We start from the raw sequence: 19,726 nt of genomic DNA, 5'->3' as shown, positions 1-19,726 counted from the left end.
CAAGTATTTTACCTTATTGTCTAATAATTTTCTTCTTCAATGTTATATAGAATATAGAAATTAATATTTAATTATTTCCAAGATAAATAATAATATTTTACAACCTTTTCCATATTTATTGATTTTTCCTTACTCTCTCTTTCTCTTGATGTCTGAAGTCGTAATTATAAATTAATGAAACGGGTAATCTTATAGCACTTTCTCACAGCCAAATTAATTGATCAATTAAAAAAAATTTTGTGATGGAGAAAACCTTGTTTGCCTTTAACACTGTCGGCTACTCGATAACCGATCAGCTGTTATAAATTTCATCAGCTGATTGATATTTTGTTGCAGCGACATCTACCATAGCTTTGTTTATCAAAAAATTCAGCCAATCGCAGACAAAGCATGTATATCGTACGTCTTTGTTGCAGAGTTGCATTTCATTTTCAAGTCGAGTAAAATTCAATTAAAAATTAATGTAGATTTTTATTTTGTATGATAAATCGATCTTAATAAGCGTTTTAATCGAACAGAGGCCGGTTAATTGATCAATTAGCTTCTGTGTAAAAAGGCTCTTCGGCTTTTTTAGATTTCAGTATTACTTATGAACATCAAAATTACATATGAAGATAAAATTATTCACCATTGAATATGGCTTCGCTGAAATACCAGTCGAACAGGATCAAACAACATGATCTAGATCAATTACCGAAGAGATAGTTCGTGTCTAAAATACGGATATTTCACTTATGTACCTACCTCGTCTTTAATAGGATTGGATAAAATAATGAACGTGAGGTTGCCTTATAGAATGTTTAGAGCTTCGTAAGTTTATGCTTAGTAATTTCTCAAAATGTATAGTACCAAGTGCTTCTTCCGATAGCTGGTTTGACAACTTTCCCTTTACGAAATTTCTGCGTATAAAACTCCTTATATATTTTATGGATTTTATAGTAGTAATATTTAGCGGTTTCAGACGTCAGATTAATTCATACTTACCATTATAATATAATATTACATCATATAAGTAATACGATCTTATACATTCTTCTAATACTGCAATTTTCTAACTGTACTTATTTTTCTCTTTTTTAGATTTATGACAAGATTAATTGGTAAGTAAATTTTATTTAGTTGTATTAAATTTAAAAATGTTCGACCAATCAACCACGGATCACAGTTTATTTACACTTATTAAATAGGTTAGTCTGAAACCCTTAATACTTATATCTTTGTCGAACAAAATATAATCAATATAAATCTGAATCTGAAACAATTACTATATTGACTAGCTAGACTTTCGCTTAGTTAATAAGTTCTACTTCGGTTATATAAATTATATAATTATTTCGTATTTAATTATGGTTAGGCAAATATCTGAAATATCAAACAGTTACTTGAATTCAAACGCGAGATTTCTAACAATTGAAGATATTCACATATGATTTTCTTCTGTTTACCATATTTTAGGTCTAAGGCTTAGGGCAGTTTGATGACAGAAGAACTTTACAGTGAAGTTCAATATGGTGTAGTAAGATAACTATATAATAGTGGAAGCAGATGGAACTGTGAGGTATTTTTTCACAATAAATAAACTTTAACATTTTGGTACGCATTTAGTGGCTTAAATTAAGTAACACTTTAGGATCATTTGAGATTTGTACAACCAGATTTGTATGATAGAACATGGAATCTAACATCATCAACATATATCATTTGAAATTCAATAAGTTAATGAAATAGTAGGTATATTTAGACACAACAAACATATCAATACTGAGTAAAGGATGAAATCTTTCAAATGAACCTCAAGCAAGATTGGTTTCATTTGCTTTGTATATACATAGACTTTTCGACAATAATTACAAGATACACATAAGAATGTACATAGATATTTATTCGCACTGCCTCATCTATAAAAAAATATTTTTGTGGAACATTTGTAGTTGTTCTCTCTATGCCCTTGGTATTAAAGTGAGAGTGAGAAAGGCTTCAGTAGCCATTTACTGCTTAAGAGGTGGCTCTCATCAACAGTGGTTTCATGGATCTATGAAAACATTGTTAAACCAATACTGTTCTATGGAGTTGTTGTCTGGTGGACGGCGCTGGACACACTGTCTTTGAGTGAGCTCTCCAAGCGCTGGAGTACAACCAGCACCAGTGCAGTAGCGAAGTTTTTCTGGCACACAGTGGATAGAAAACGGTCTTTGCAGCTACTGTCGCTCAGTAAGGCTCACATCTCCGCGATCATTGGAGTGCTTACTGGTCAGTAGGCACATACACGCGGTGAGCCTAGGGATCAAGTCAGACGCTAGTTGCCAAAGCTGTTTGGATGAAAGCGAAAAGGAATCGCCCAAACACTTCCTCCTTCAATATCCAGCATTAGCCAGATTTAGGTTAAAGCACCTCTGTAAACATATCTTTGGTGAACCCAGCGAAGCGACTGGAATCGATATTAGCCGACTTCAGAACTTTATTATAGAGTCCAAGCGCTTTGAGGCATAAGATCGCCAGTGATCCATTAAGAGTTTTACGGGTGTCACACTGGCCAGTCGAATCTAAGTGAGATTCTCTGCATATGCGGAGATGTTCCCCTTAACCTAACTTAACCGAACGGTGAAAATGAAATTTATATTTTGTTTCACTTTTTAGAGGTTAGAATGAAGGACTTGTGTATAAAACAGAGATTTGAGCCAAATCGTGTGTTGGCAATAGACTTAAAAAAATAGTATAATATAACTCGTTAGCCTTGTTCATGCTTTGAAACAAAAATTTTCTTTCTCTATAGACTACTAGGGTCTCAATAATACTTTTCTAACGCGATCCTTTAAACTCGATCCTTTAGTCACAAATATGAATTTATTGTAAAGACTTATGTTATGATTACTGACATAGATAATACAAACAAGCTTTTATTTACAACAAAGCATTTTTTTATTCAAATTTCCATTAAAATTTCAATCAATTTTCTTTAAAACAAATTTATTTAAAATTATTTTTTAAAGAAAATTTCTTTAAAACCATCTAACATTATCTCATCCACCATAATACACATCCACTTGCTGAAATCCACTAACAACAAATTTTTTGCGCCCGCTTACGAACGACATTCCGTAAAGTAATGCGGTAATGTAGAGGTAAATAGTTGCAGGCGGAAATGAAATTTCATGAAAACAGCTACCACAAACACACACAAACACATAAACACAAGCGCATGCTTACATGTAAATTGAGACAAATGCAAAATGTCCAATTACGCGTGTTGCGCGCACACACACCCAACAACAACAAACCGTAGCGCAAACATGCTTCCTTCCTTCCGGTTTCCGACAACATTGCCTTTTTTATGCAATAATTGCGCACTGGTATATATATATATATATATATATATATATATATATATGTATGTATGTATGTATGTATATATACAGTTGTTTGCGTATTTTTCTAATTATCAACTTTATCATCAACATGGTCATCATTATGGCAGCTGTCTCTCTGCTAACGGTAACCGAGTTTCTAAGAACCTTTTTTGTGGTAATGAATAGAAAAGTAATGTTGGCAAAGGCAGCAAAGCTGTGGCCAGCAAATAAGGAGCAAAGTTTTCAATGTGCTTTAAAAGAAAAGCTGAAATACTACTTGGCGTACAGGATGTCTTTGCAATAAGTGTAGAGGGCGGAAGAGAGAGAGAGAGGGGTGTGGCGCTTGAGTTTCTTATATAATTAGTTTTGTAAGTAGATTTACATTATAAAACATACTATTAACAAGGTGAGGGTTTCATAATGGTGAGTTGGAGGAGAGATGTTGGAAGAAGAGAGATGAAGAGAAGGGTAGAAAGTAGAAGACCAAGCGAAAACGTCAATGTAGGTTGAAAGTTTGCATGCAATGCAGTTGTGTGCATGACGCTTGGAAATCAGTGTGAGAACAATATATATCCTTAAGCAATGTTTCATATCCTTTTCGTATTAAGAAAAGTTTGCGCAATCACAAACACATATACACACACATGCATACAAAAGAAACAAATACCGTTTTTTCTTCACAATTTGTGCCACCGAAGAGCCATAAAAGATGCATATGAGATAAGCAAGTTGATATGAATAAAAAATAATAATTTTTCGGTTAACTCTTGGCGATGTTGCATGCCACATCATGCTGCCGCAACGCTTTGTATTCATTTCCCATTCACTCAGTGTTTATAACACATGCCTGGCGCTTCTTACAAAAGCGCATCCTTTGGCAGAGCCAGCCAGCAGCAGTAACAGCAACAGCAATTCACAGCTGTGTTAAATGAGAAGACAAATTTAAAATGACGCCTCAATGAAAAGATGCTGCAGTGTGAGCGTGTTTGCGAGTTGCAAGCAAGCCTGTAGCATGCCAGTCAGCTGCAATTATAATGCGCGCGATATCCTTTGCATCACACACACATATACATATACAGTATATGAATATGAATGGAGTGCGTTGAAACTCCATGCCGCTGTAGTTAACTGCCACACACCGGATATGCGGATATGCGGCAGGACATGCGACAGCGATAATGTGGCAACAGGCACAAAACCATGACGCTGATGTTGACATTTACTATGCCAGTTGACTGAATGCCGTTGCAATACATACACACATATATAGATTCGTTATTGTTGTATTATTTGTAAGGTCCGCAGGCGCATTGCTGCAAGTTGCATGCAAGTTGAGCAACAGCAATCATACACAAGCGTGTGTCAAATATGTATATTATGAGTTGTGATTGTGCTTTAAGCAATCGATGGCGAGTTCCCAAGGAAGTGGTGTTTTAATATGCGCCAGGATGTTCTCGCAGCGCGCTGTAACATTATTTTTCGGGAGCACGATGACTTTCGTTTCGTCGAAACTTTTGCTAATAAATTAAATATTTGTTAATAAGAGTTTCAGGACTAGTGTTAAGTGAGTGAAATTTGTGTCAAGATTTATTTGTACTTTGTATTGATAGAGTTTTAAAGTGGCTTCAGAAACCTCTTAGAATAAAGCACTATTTATAATAGATTACAGAATCGATTATGAAAAATATCAAATATCTTATAAAATACTTTTATTAAAAAAGCCTCTGAGTAAGTGGAATAATTAGCATAAGTTCCAGTTTACTGTAAATAAACTTGAATATATTCGAGAGTTAAAAAAAAAACATATCTAATTTGAGTTTTGAGCCTATGATCCATCGTATTGTATTAAACTCTATATTAAGATATGATCTTTATATGATTTTCTTCATTGTTTAAGTAGGTTACTACCAAGAGGTCATCTCTACTGCATTATAAACACAAAACATTACTGTATTTGAATTCTTTATGTTCAAAAGAGTTAAAATTTAAATCAAGTAGAGAACCGAGGCAATATTTTTGTCCCGGCAATATGGTAATAAAATTGTCTTATGGTTATAACTCTAAAAGAAGCAGACGATCAACAGTCCTTAGAGATAGACTTCTAGTAGAATAAGTTTTTAACAATGATTCTGAATTTAAAAAGACACATAGATCTGTTAAACGATTTTGGGTGGTTGAATGTGGATCCCATGGAGAACTCTGGCAATCATATGCTATAGAATATAATTCAAACTAACTGTAACAGAAATACTCCCGTAACTAGATCATATACCGTTCCATATACCATTCATTACATAGGAATGAGGACAGAACGAAGATTTTTTTCCATAAAAATGCTATTGAGTTTGATTTTTAAGCGATTTTGTCTTTTCGGGAAGCATCAAAATCCATATCGAACAGATCTGGTATACTAAATAAGAATGAAATTCTCTCTTAAGAGACATTTTTAATGCTTTATAATACCGAATAAATGTTCGACCAGTTGGCGTGATCAGCAGAGTCTTCAAATGCATATTCTGTGCTTTACCATTGGTAAAAGGTGAGAACCGATTATAGAAAAGGTTAAAGCGGATCTTCCTCAAACATTATCTAGATTTACTTTGATATTAAATCTACAGTTTATCGCATATACAGATCTGGAAGGGTTCATTTGAGGGTTGATCTGCTGTGAGTACTTTTCAGAACTGCTTTTGGATGAGATCAAAATGCACTAAATGTCGACAAAATAACGGAAATCTAATTTATGAAAGAGTTAGTTGAGACTACATTTTGAAACAAGTACCAAATATAGATAATATCATGGGTGAGAGAGAAATTTATCGTACCGTACATGTAGTACATGTGAATGTTGCCACTAAATTAAAATTTTTTAAGAATTTTATAAATAGGACACCTAGAACTGTTCTATAAAAACAATGTATATAATCTTTAAGATATACATATATACTCATATATATTATGGCTGGAATATAATAAAAACCAGCAAAGAAGTAGAATCCAACCAACAACAATGAAGGATATAATTAAGTTGAGTTGAGATAAGATGGTTATTTCCTCCAAGCGCCTCTATATTTACGACGTCAATCTGTATTCAATGCCCTAATTATTATAAAGAAGCTGCTGAAGAATTTGAGTTCTTTCTATGCAGAACAAAGTGGCAACGCCAGACAAAAGCGTTTCATTACGAAATCTTCTTTAGAGAGAATGAGAAAAATGGTTATAATCCCTGAAGATGCTGCGCGCAATAACTTTTCGTGGTTTACTTTTATAACAGATTCTTGCTTGAATGGTGTTGATAAACGCTAAAGATAATTAGGAAGGAAAGGAAATTATAAAAAAAAAATTGAATTAAAAATATTTAATTTATTTATAAAATGTCTGAAAAAAATTTTAAAATTTATAATAAAATTTTCCAAAAATCACTTTAAAGCATTCGAAGCTCCTATTGAATTATGCAATAATTGGCAGCAGCAAAGAGTCAAAATTTAGTTTTGAAAATGAAAAAAAAATAGTCACAAAGTGAATTCTCTGCAGCTTCATGTTGCATATCCGGTTTGTGGCCAGTCAACTGCCACACCCACAAACTGTATTAGAAAGGCAAAAGCAAGCAAACCAACAGAAACAAACACACACGCTAAGCAAACGTATAAACAAATGAAAACTGAAATACAAAATGAAAATAGAAAAGCAAAAAGAAACCATAAAAAGGCAACACGAATGCCATCATGCAACATGCAACATAGTGCACTGAACGATGCGCTTTGTAGTCTGCGAAAGATTTTTGTTGTTTTTTTTTGCAATAAAGCGCGGAGTAAAAGCAATTGCCGTGCTCGCTTCATTGCGAAAAACTTATCGCAACGCTCGGTTACAGCGCGTACAAAAGAAAACGGCGAAAAAATGCGATTCTGTAAACAAAACAAACGCGTTGAAACAACATTGACGTTGAAGTGTTTTGAAAATTGCAATGCAAACGGCATTGTTGGTGCTTTTTTCCATTTTTATTGTTTATTTGTTGAAGTTAAAATTTGTTGGCAGTAACGGAATGTTGATATGTGGGCACATAGTTTTTAATATTCATATGCATATATGAATGAAAGCGCTGTCATAACGGTCATATGTCACTTACATAGATACATATTTTACTATGCAACCCAGTGGTAGCCGCTTGAAAGCAACAGTGTGTGGTCATTGTTTTCCTGAATTCCATTTATTCAGATTAAAGTCGCTTAAAGATATGCCAAGCTTTCATAAAAAATAGAATTTTAATTATCTACTGCTTATAATAAAAATTAAGCTTTTGAAAGCTCTTCGAGAAGGTTTCCGATTTCCGATTTTGACAGTTACATTTAATTTGAAGACAAATACGGATACACCGTAGGTTAGCAGTTTATATATTTTTATTCCATTCTGCTTTAAAGTACACTTCAGAGCTTTCAAAGTTTTAAGCTTTCCATGGAACTTTTAAATTGCTGATTCTAGAAACATTTCGTGAGCAGAACAATTTCGACATTTTTACTTGGTGCTTACTTTCGAGTTGTATTTTTGCATTATTCTTGAATGAGAATTATCTACTCTCAAAAACCATGAAATAACCATTCGCTTCATTATTGATCTTTTCATTTATTGTAAAATATAACAATATGCCAGTAATTATTTCACTTTAATAAGGCATCTACATACTATCTTGTGTCGAATTCTATTGAAAAGCTTTCTTGTAGCTTTCATGTGTTTGAAGTACATCAATCTTAAATTACTAAGATTACCAAATTGTTTTTTATGCTTCCAGATTGTTCTTAGAAGCTTTTAGAAAAAGCTTTCCCATAAAAGCTCAATTCCGTTAAGTTATTCATACAAATTATTGAGCAACAACTCAAACAAACTATATGTTCCATTACCTTCAAGGTCGTTTTTAGTGCTCCCAGATTGACCTCAGAAGCTTTTAGAAAAAGCTTTCATATAAAAGCTCAATTCCGTTGAGTATTTATACAAGTTATATTCATAATCTGATCGTTATTTTCCACTCCATCATTTATATACATATACAATTTTTGTTTGAGCATTTGATTTTTATATAAATCAGGAAAAGATGAAAAGCTTTTGAGTTTTTCATAAAAATTCATAGAAATCATATTTTTTTGCTTTTGATTGCCTTCAAGGGAAACCGTTTTTATGGTTGAGCTTTAAAGCTTTACATCGAAGGCTCGTACCAGCAAACACTAAATACGCACTTCTCCAACGATCTTTATACCAGGTTGTCCATCATTTATTTAGAATTGTAGTTTTAGCTTTTGTGTTTAATATAAATCAGGCAAATACTAAACGCTGTCAAGTTTTTCATAAAAAATCATAAAAAAGGATATAGACAAAAGCTTAATACAATTATCTTTTTTTTCAAAATTACATTAGCGAGCTTTTAATTGCTTTCATTGGAGATCATTCTTACGGCAGAGCTTTAAAGCTTTTCAGCAGAGACTCGTACCGGTCCACATTAAACAAGTTTTCGCTCTTCAGCGATCTATATGCTAGGCTGATATATAACTTATTTAGAATTTTACTTGAGAGTTTGTGAATTCTTACATAACTAGTCAGAGGATAGCTCTACAGTGAAGGAATAAAGCTTGCCAATATGTAAACCTAGTCGTAAAACCATAAGTGAGAAGCGATTCGATAGATTATTTTCACTGCTTATTGTTCACAAACACAAATATATTCTGTTGATGCGAAAAACTCCGCATGGCTACATTTACAAATTTGCAGCTTTTGTTGAGCTTTTATTACTATTTTTGTGATTTTTTTAATATTTATGAATACTGTTCTGCAGACTATAGTGTACGCGAAAAGTTTGACCCAACAGAGATCATTTGCCAAATTTTCGCTTTGTTTGCTTCGAAAAGCCAAAATGCTTAAGTGCAGTTTTAGAAAAGAAAACTTTAAGCTCAAGAGCTTTTTTTCAATTCTAAACTTTTTAGTCTAAAATTTTTGTTATTAGAATTATTAAAAAAGTTTTTTGCCAGACGTCTACATAATAGTAGTACAGTCGATTGCTTTAGAGCTCCCAACTAATGGTTCCGCTTCGCTTTCGCTCACTCATTTCACCATTCAATCATATTTTGGCGCCAAAGCAACACTGCAAATACACTTTTAGCACTCATGTTGTGCTCTTTGTTACCCCCATTATATTGATAGATCCCTCAGCTTTCAATCTCGCCCCCCGCGCTTTCCCGCTACAGCTCAGCTATTTGTCTGCACTTGATGGATTTATTCGCATAGAAAATTAAAATATTTGCTCTGCGCTCTCTATGCAAAACAAGCAAAGCGTAAATATTTAATGCACACATATACAACAACTAACAACTCGCATACACTCGTGGCAACTAACGGTTCGTTTATTGGCGAAATTTGAACTGCAATTGATGCATTTGGCCTCGTTTTACTCCCAGTGCTTTTGATTTCCGAAATTTGTTTTTGTTTATTATTTGCTTTTATTATAAATAGTATATTCGTATCAACAAGCAATTGCTGCTGCTGTTGTTGTTGCTAGTTTCGGTCGGTTTTAAGCGTTTAGTTTGCGTGCAATTTGTGGCATGTTCATGGATATTTGGGGATTTGCCCTTTGGAAAATTGCCTTTGCATCGCCATCGAAGTTCCGCTTTTTCTGTATTTGTTGTTTTGTTTGTGCTTTTGCGCTCAGCGCTTTGCTTTTTGTTGTTTTTGGCAGCGCGCATTATTTGTTGCACGTATCCACAGAATTGCGGCAACTAAAATTGAATTATTCATGCATCAAAATTGCAGTTCGCACAATTTTCACTTTTCATTTTTTTTTTGTATTTTTTCGAGTTTTGCATTTTTGTTGCACGGATTTGGTTTTATTTCCTTTCGGTCGGATAATCCCACGGGTTTGATTGATTACAAAATTTTCAAAAGTTTTTTTTTTCTGGTTTGAGACAAAATATTTGTGTGTATTTTGTAATAAGCTTTATAGTTATTAGTTTGAGGAATACATGGAATATATATATATATATTTTTTTGGGTATCTTAAGAGCTTAGGGGTAGTCAGAGACACGAAAAAAGAATTTTCAGTAATTTGTTTGCTATTAAATCATGTTATTTTACAAAAGTAATGTTTGACTTAAAATCACAAAAAAAACGTGAAAAACGTCCTTGCGGTCATAATTATAAGCCCTTGGATATTCATCTAAAATCAATCGGATAAGAAAAATTCGTTTTATAAATAGATAATCCTGGGTCTGATCAAAGCTTTTTTTTCCAAAATTATCAAATAAGCGGCCTGAGTAATTATTTTTCTAGGGGTTAAAAAATCGAAATTTTTGGAAAATAAAAAAAGTTTCGATCAGGTCCAGGATTATTATTTATTTTAAAAGCTGTATAAATTTCTTTAAAATCTACTGAGCGGTTTTCGATTTACAGTTGTCACCAGTTCAAAAAACATAGTTTCACCCGAGCGTTTTGTAGTGTCCGAACGCTCTTTGTTATTTGTCGAATAACTCGAAAAGTAATTATCGGATCAATTTCAAATTTTCAGAGAATATTTTTAAGATACTACACTTAACAAAAATGCCAAAAACATAAAAAAATGTTTTTTGGAAAATCCTACTACCCTTCACCTCTTAAAAGACTATATATATTTTGTATCTGACAAGCTGGATAATTCTTTAAAAAGTGCTGCCAACTACTGTTCTATATATATTCTATTTGTTCCCAAAATCTTTCAGATACATGCAACCAAAATTAGTTGCCCAGTTACTTATTCGTTTCGCCACCCTCTATATGTTGAACGGTGCGGTTACTACCTTTAGACAAAGTAATTTCATTATTCGAATCTCTTCATTCTTTAATCTACAATTCCAGATTATAATTTCTGTACTTTCGATATCTAACGATGATTTCTACACTATCAACAAGGTTTCAGAGAAGAATATATATTAATGAATCACATGGTTAGATAAATCGTACTAAAATAATTCGGAGAAAAAGTTATTTAAAATTAACATTCACTATATTATATTAAAGGGGTTGTCGACTCATATTTATGAGGAAAGAAAAGTCTGTCAGACGTTTATTATGTAAAAAATTGATCTTATGACAGTCTTTACATTTTTGTATCAATAACTCTAAAGAGCAGTTTGGAATAAAGACCGGAGGTTTCAAAAAACACTTTGGCGAGTCTCAAAGAGTGATTTTCAAACTGTTTTGATGTGATTTCTCCCTTATTTGTGTATCGGAGGAAGGAAAAAACTTCGGATTATATCATGACATCAAAAATATCGATAATTATGTAAATGAAAATTAATCGATTAATCATGCGATGTGTTCAAATTAAATTGAAAATCGTTTGCAGAGCAATCGAAAATATCGATAATTATTCACAAGACTATTAATCGATTAGTATTTTAAAAAAATCAAAAATCGTTGTTGCGAAATCGAAAAAATCGATAATTATTTACATGGAAATTAATCGATTAATCATCTGATAAAATTAAAGATCGTTGCGAAGCCAAAATATCGATAATTATTTAAATGAAAATTAATCGATTAATCATGCGATGTATTCAAATTAAATTGAAAATCATTGAGAAATTTAAAATAAATTGGAAAATCTAAAAATTATGAAAGAATTATTAAATTCAATAAGGATATGGTCAAATTATAATTATCCGCTGAGTTTATATATCGAAGCCATTGGAAATCGCTCTTAATTTACTCGTTTAAATATATCGCTAGTAGTTGCACCTTAATATTGAGGTCTTTGTAATCATTTTTGGATCTAAATTGATGGAGCATCTTTCTGGTTAACTTTTGAGTATATATTCTAAGTTCTAGTTTAGGATAATCTTGTCTTTTTCGATATTTCGTTCATAAATACATGTTAAATTCTTAATCGATTTCAGCGATCTTGTCTTTCTAGCACACTCAAAGAAAATTTTAACTTCTCAATTACAAACCTTCTTCCACTTTATTTTAAATTAATCGATTAATTTTTTTCAATTAAATGAGTAATCGAAAAATCTATCGAATAATTTTTATGACTATTCGATTGATCATTGTTTATAATGAAGCAGTAAGCCAATAGATTATTTCCCTTCCCTTCTTGAATTGCATATATTTTTGATATTTAAAAGGCATCGATAAAGATCGATATTTTTCCAAAAAAAATCGATTACAATACATTATTCTTCGATCAATCGACAAAAATTTATAATTTTCGAACAATCGATAAAAATATATTATTTCCGAACAATCGATAAAGAAATCGATTAATTATAGAAATATGGATGGAATTTACTAAGGGGATATTTCTATTCCCTATGTTATCACTTATTGCAATAAAGCAGTAAGTAATTTAATTCGATATTATCTACATTTCGATTATTTCCCTTCCCTTCATGAATTGCATATATTTTTGATATTTAAAAACATCGATAAAAATCGATACTTTTGCAAAAAATCTATTGAAATACTTTATTTTTCGAGCAATCGACAAAAATTTATCATTTTCCAATAATCGATAAAAATATCTTGTTTCCGAACAATCGATAAAAATATATTATTTCTTGAAAAATCGATAAACTAAGGCGATGTTTCAATTCTCTATGTTATCACTGAATGCTCTAACTGGAATTGTTGTATAGCTTAGGGTGGACCAAAAGTTGTTTTATCGATCAAAGTATCACAGATGACTTCGCAGTAGCATGACATCCAGAACATTAAGATTATTTTTTTACTTTTGTCAAGAATATACGCAATATATTAAGTATCTGATTATTGAAAGCCATTTTTTCCTTCAGTATATAATTTTGTTGAATTTCGACGTGTTTTTATTTCATTTTTTTAACATTCTCACCAAACTCACAACGCCATGAACAAAAAAATGAAAAGCAGTAAACGCGCTTTTCAAGTCTTTTATTATAAAGTGTTCAAATATGCACAGCCGCGCAACTCAACACCAACGCCTGAAAGCGCACGAGAACACACATGCACACCTACAAATACCTCCGACCAATTTTTTATTCATATATTTATTTAATAAAAACGCGCGTCACAACTACTACACACATGCCGATGAATAACGCACAAAAGCCAACAGAGGCGACTCGAGTATCAGCGAAAACAAAGCGCGCAACAAAGCTGTGTGGCATGCAACGTGGATATGGACGTCATAGAGGGGAGGGCGGCGGAAGTGGCACTACACCCGCACATAGTATGACGCGATCATAATACGAGCGCGAAAACGAGCAGGAAAAAAGACCGACCGAGTGAAAAGTCAAGCGACACAAACTCCAAAGCATTAAGTGTACGTATGTGTCCTGGTGTTTGAGAGCTTAAGTGTGTGCATTGGTGAGTGAAGCGGCATGTGACATTTGAGTTGGCCGATTGCCGGGCTGGCATGACCTGCCTGCCACTCTGACAGCTGGGTTAGTCGGCTGCCAGCAGCCTGAGTTACACTTTCTGTCGATGAGTTTGTGTGTATACACTTTTGGTTTGGTTGGTTTTCGCTTTGTTGCCAATCGTTTGCATATTGCGGTAGGATTTACTCATGCGCTATGTTGCCAGCAACATCACACAAATTTTTTATATGTGTGTGTGGTGTTTTTGTTGTTTGTGGATATGCCAGTGCAAGTCAACGTTGGAGCGCATGAATGACGTTTTAAATCCTTTTTGGCGAATTACCTGTCACTGGGTCACACAAAAGCACTCAGCTGTGAGTATTTATAAGCGCATGTGTAGGTATGTATAGAGATGTGTGTTTTATGAAATTGAAATTCATATGTTTGCTATGCGCTGCATTGTCCAAATTTTCACGCCTCGAAATGTCGCATAGGCTCATATATGTACATATAAAGGGTGACGACAACATTGGTAGTCATGTCTTACTAATCTTTATACTCGCTATATACAACTCGTAGTATCTTGACGCCTTTTTTTACTCTCGCAACAAAGTTACTAATTCCCCTACTAAGTTTTTTGTACATATCTCGTAAACTACTACTATCTCGTAACTACTATATCTACCAAACTCCAAGATCCAAGATCGCTTGCTTTAGCCATTTCCTTTAGCCATTTCCTTATACAGTTCAAAAATGGAAGAAAAAGAAATAAACTCCCAACTCCCAGACAAAGTTTATATTGAAAACTCTTCAAAATGCTCTAATTCAGTAAGAGAAACACCAGATATCTTAAATTTCATATACAAAATTATAAATGGGCGTGGTTCCGCCCACTTACTCGCCCAATTTCAATGAAATTCTGTACATAATATCTTCCTAGCTTCCTAATGATATGTTGTGAAAATAGTTCAAATGGGTTCACAACCACGCCTACTTCCCATATACCATAACTTTGAAGTCGATCTGAATCGTTTACTTTGCAATATATAAAGTAAGCACTAGTGAAGATATCGGCCAGAACTTTGCAAAACTGCATTTAAAGAGTGACATCGCCCTTCTAAAAATCGTCGAAATCGGTCCATAATTATTCAAGACCCTATATATCGAATATGAGAACCTCAGAGCTTCTAATAATTTTTTTTTTTACTGAAAATATAAGAAAGTCTCTCAGATAATTTGAAGAAATTCAGAGGAAGTACTTTTTTTTTTTGGGTCATAACTTTACTTAGCTCCCATATACCTCATGTTAGGGTTTTCAAGCTTTCAATGGACTTTATTCCACATATATGACGTATATGTGGGCCAAATTGTGTGTTCTATTAATAAAATTAAATAAATAAACTGCGAGAGTATAAAATGTTCGGTTACACCCGAACCTAGCCTTACTTGTTTCCTTTACTTAAATGAATTGATGCCTACATTTGGGCGCATTACTCTAAATTTGGTAATGCAGCGAAGGCCTAATAGTAGTTTTAAGTTTATATTTTTATGCCAGAGATAGGATCCACTCTCTACTAAAATATTTTGCATGTCGAAATAACGGCGCTATTAACAAGCTGATTTTGAATACATAAGATCTGATTATATTTATAGCAGCATTTTTAACTTACAGCAGTCTCTTAGATTTATACCAGTTTCTTATTGACCAATATCTTTATTTTGTGTTAGTTTATTTCATTTATATCAATGTAGTTTTAATTTATGCAAGTCTCTTGCGTGTATACCAGTTCGTTCGATTCGTCAATTTTATTGATTTATACTACTTTTTTGGATTGTACCAATTATCGCAAATTTTACCAATTTCTTGGATTTATACCAGTTTTTTATTGACTAATTTGTTTAATTTGTGTTAGTTTCTTTCATTTATATGAATGTAATTAATTTATACCAGTCTCTTAAAATTATACCAATTATTGAATGAGAAATTTGTTTAATGTGTGTTAATTTGTTTTATTTATATCAGTTTAGTGAATTTATACCAGTTTCATAAAATTATACCAGTTTGTTCGATTCCTCAATTTCATTGATTTATACCACTTTCTTTGACTTATACCAATTATTGCAAATTTTACCAATTTCTTGCATGTATACCAGTTTTTCGTTGAGTATTTCTCCATGTTGTTCATTCTTTTATAAAAAGCATTTTAATCAAAAAAAGTTAAAATTATATTATTTTTCTTTAATATCCTTGCAATATCAATTACTATATAAATTTTTTATGTTTAAATTATTTACATTAATTTTTTGTACATATGAAAAGCCCAGTCCAAGCAATATTTTTCGCTTTGCATAACGGCACCATGCCTTTAATCTGGTTTATCATACAGTTTTTAAGCAATTTTTTGTTGTTGTGGTGACTGTCAAATAGCTTAATCGTTGAATGATTGGTAGCAAGCACAAACACAGCTGCCAACTGTCACACACACTCTCACACACTATAAACCCACAACGGCTATTAACGGATAAGCATGCCGATATGACTTTGACGTCTGTCCGTAACGCACCTGTAAAAGTATGAAAATATAATTAAAAATAGCACAAAAGCTATAAATAACCAAGTGCCCGGCAACAACAACAAAAACAAAAGCAACAACAAGTAGAAACAAGCAAAAAGCAACAGTCTTTGGAAAAACGCCAGTCATGCGTACATATATATATTTTGTGGTTGAGCGGCAAGCAGCGGGGAAAGCCAAAAACAATAAAAAAAGGAAAAAACAAAAACAAAAAAAAATTAGTTGGCAACTGGCGAGGCTGAAGAGGCATTTGCACGGCACAAAACCGACAACGCGATTTACTTCTGCCAGCAGCACTAATTAGTATAGTGAAGTGTCCACTTGGAGACTGGTGCGCTGAGCGCAAACAAAAAGGAGACAACGAAGTTGCAACGCGGATGCAGCAGCAGCAGCTGAGATGCACAGGTGGCGAGTGTGCAGTGTGTGAGTGTGAAAAATAAAAATTATATGAAAATTAAAATGGAACACACACACACTTACTTATATATATGGAAGTTGCTCTCACATAATGAAAAAGTGCGCTCAAAAGCGCTCTTATGCCGTTAAGTAGTTGGAAAGGTGGAAATTTTTTGTAAGCCCTTTATGTACTTTTCACCAACACCAATATAATTAATTTCATCCTTTTACAGTTGCACAGCACTTAATGCACATTACATTTAAAATGCTTATCAGTAACGGCATTTATTTTCCTCAACACCAACAGCCACTCTATGTGGCATGGTTTAAGGCTGCTGCTTTGTATATATGTGTCTGTGTATGTGGCGTGCCTGTAGGTGTAAATTTATTCATTATTCATATATTATGTACGCGCTTTATTTTGCAATTAATCGCGGTCTCACATACGCGCTCTTAAATTGTTCACTTTAATTTTCGACCGGTTCGCGTGAAATTTTTAATTAATTACAGTTATTTTTTATTTGCGGTTGCATGGCAATAAGTAAATGCAGCTAAAACGCTTATTATAAGTAAATAATTACTCTGTATTATAGAGGGTTTTAATTGAGAAATTAATTCTAGGTCTCAGTACTGATGAATTTTAATCAATATTTGTTCAGGATCTTCAATTTTTTATATGGCATATTCTAAATATTAACGGGTCAAGTTAAAAGAAAACAAGTAAGGAAGGGTGTAACCGAACATTTTATACTCTCGCAATTTATCGATATAGTTTTATTAAGAAAATACACAATTGATTAATGTCCATTGAAAGTTGGAAACCCTAATATTAGGTATATGGGAGCTAGGAGAAATTAAGACCCGATTTCATCCATTTTTGGCACGGAGTCATATTATAAGAAGAAAAATATTCCCTATAAATTTTTTAAAAATATCTGAGAGACTTAGCTATATCTTCGGTTAGAAGCTCTGATTCATATCCACTTCAAAGTTCTGGTAAATGTGAAGTAGGCGTGGTTGTCAACCGATTTAGACTATTTTCATAACATAAAATTGGGAAGCTAGGAAGATATTATGAACCGAATTTCATTAAAATTGGTCGAGTAGTTCCCGAGATAATGTTTTTGACCCATAAGTGGGCGGAGCCACACCCATTTAAAATTCTGTATATCAATTTGAGTGCAGCCCTCCTGTACCATGTTTGTTGTTGTACCAATGAGGTTTTTTTTTTTTTTGATGATTATAATCCGATATCTTCCATTTTGCACTGTGAAAGAAAGTTTAGTTGATATATTGATCCTTCAGCTGTCTAAGTTGATTTGTATTGCCAGGAGAGAAATGTGAATCTGGATCTAATAGAAACAAAATTATCTGAGACTTCGATGAATTGATGTTCAAGTGACTTGTGAATTCTATTCTGAATGCATAGTTCAGCTCCAAACCCATTCGATATTCTGAAATGCTCTGGTTTAGAAATCGTTTAATCAACTTTTATTTTCTCGAATTATGAACTAGAATGTGAACTAAAACTGCTGCTAAGCTAGATCGATTGTTCCTATTGTTTTTTATTAAGAAAATCATACCAAGTCACCTTGCCAAACCTTGCATTTTGGCATCAACAGAGTCCGATATGCTCTTCAGCTCATCGCTGTTCAAGCTATTGGTTTCCACTTTTGAAAGAAGTTTGTTTTTATATGGAAGTGAAACATCGAAATCCGGAGGGCGAAATTTTAATCCACTTAACCAAATCTCATTGGTACTCCGTCTTTATGTGGTGGGTCCCAAGCCCTACGCACAACCGCAGAAGCGGGTTCGCCATCTCACTTTAGCTCGCCTTCAAACGGATGTTTGTTAGCTACCCAGAGGATACTTGGTCTAAAACCGGAAGTCGTGAGCTGCTTGAATCATGAGGAGAATAATCGTTTCTGGACACTCCCAAGTGAATGACAATCACAAACTTTCCTCACTTACGTGAACTTCTACACATGATCCCATCCTCCTTGGACGATGTCAACATCAGATGAGACGACACTAGGAGTTTTCGAGAGGAAAATTTTGCGTAAGATTTATGGACCTCAGAACATTGGCAACGGCGAATACCGCAGACGATGGAACGATGAGCTGTACGAGTTATACGACGACATTGACTTAGTTCAGCGAATAAAAAGACAGCGACTACGCTGGCTAAGTCATGTTGTCTGAATGGACGAAAACACTCCAGCTCTGAAAGTGTTCGATGCAGTACCCGCCGGGGGAAGCCGAGGAAGGGGAAGGCATCCACTCCGTTGGAGGGACCAGGTGGAGAGCGACCTGGTTACACTTGGAATCTCCAACTGGCGCCGAACTGCGAAGGAAAGAGAGCAGTGGCGCGCTCTCATCGATTCGGCTATAACCGGCTAAACGGTTGAACGCCAATCACATACATACATAACCAAATCTACTTTCAACTCAAAACTTTTCCACCAACCTATCGCATTATGTATGACTTCGTTGGAGTGACTAGACGTTTTAAGTCTCCTCTATGTTGCAGACAGAATGACGCTTATGAAACATCCGTCTTGTTTCAAAAGTTTCTTGCTGGGAGTCCTCTGCATGCAACTCTACAAGCAATGTTAGGAAAATTATTTCCATGGTAACTTTCGCAGTTTGTGAGATCACACTACTTCTGAATTAGACCAACAAGCGTAGCTGCATCCGGACATGTTCTGCTTAAAGTTTATATACGGATTCATGATCTATTTATGGAACATGCATTAAATGGACTCTCATTGTTCTTCATTGGTTCCTTTGCTCGTCAAGTTTTAGAATTGTATTTTAAATATCAGCTCCTATATCTCCCTCGATTTTCACAGAAACTCGTCTTGGTCTTAAAACCACTTATGTTTCGGCATGCTTTTAGAGGAGGTTTTGGATATTCTTCCCGTTAGAATAATAATTAAACTCTTCAAAGACAAGAATATCGAACTTTCTCTAAATTTCAGAACATCATATATCAATTTCCAAATTTTTTCCTGCTACACTTAAATTCCTTCACTTTTTCTCCTCTAAACATTATTAATGTCCT

The sequence above is a fragment of the Zeugodacus cucurbitae genome, chromosome 6 (genome assembly GCF_028554725.1).
Source record: "Zeugodacus cucurbitae isolate PBARC_wt_2022May chromosome 6, idZeuCucr1.2, whole genome shotgun sequence".
Lineage (NCBI taxonomy): Eukaryota > Metazoa > Arthropoda > Insecta > Diptera > Tephritidae > Zeugodacus > Zeugodacus cucurbitae.
Note: the sequence above shows the minus strand (reverse complement) of the source record.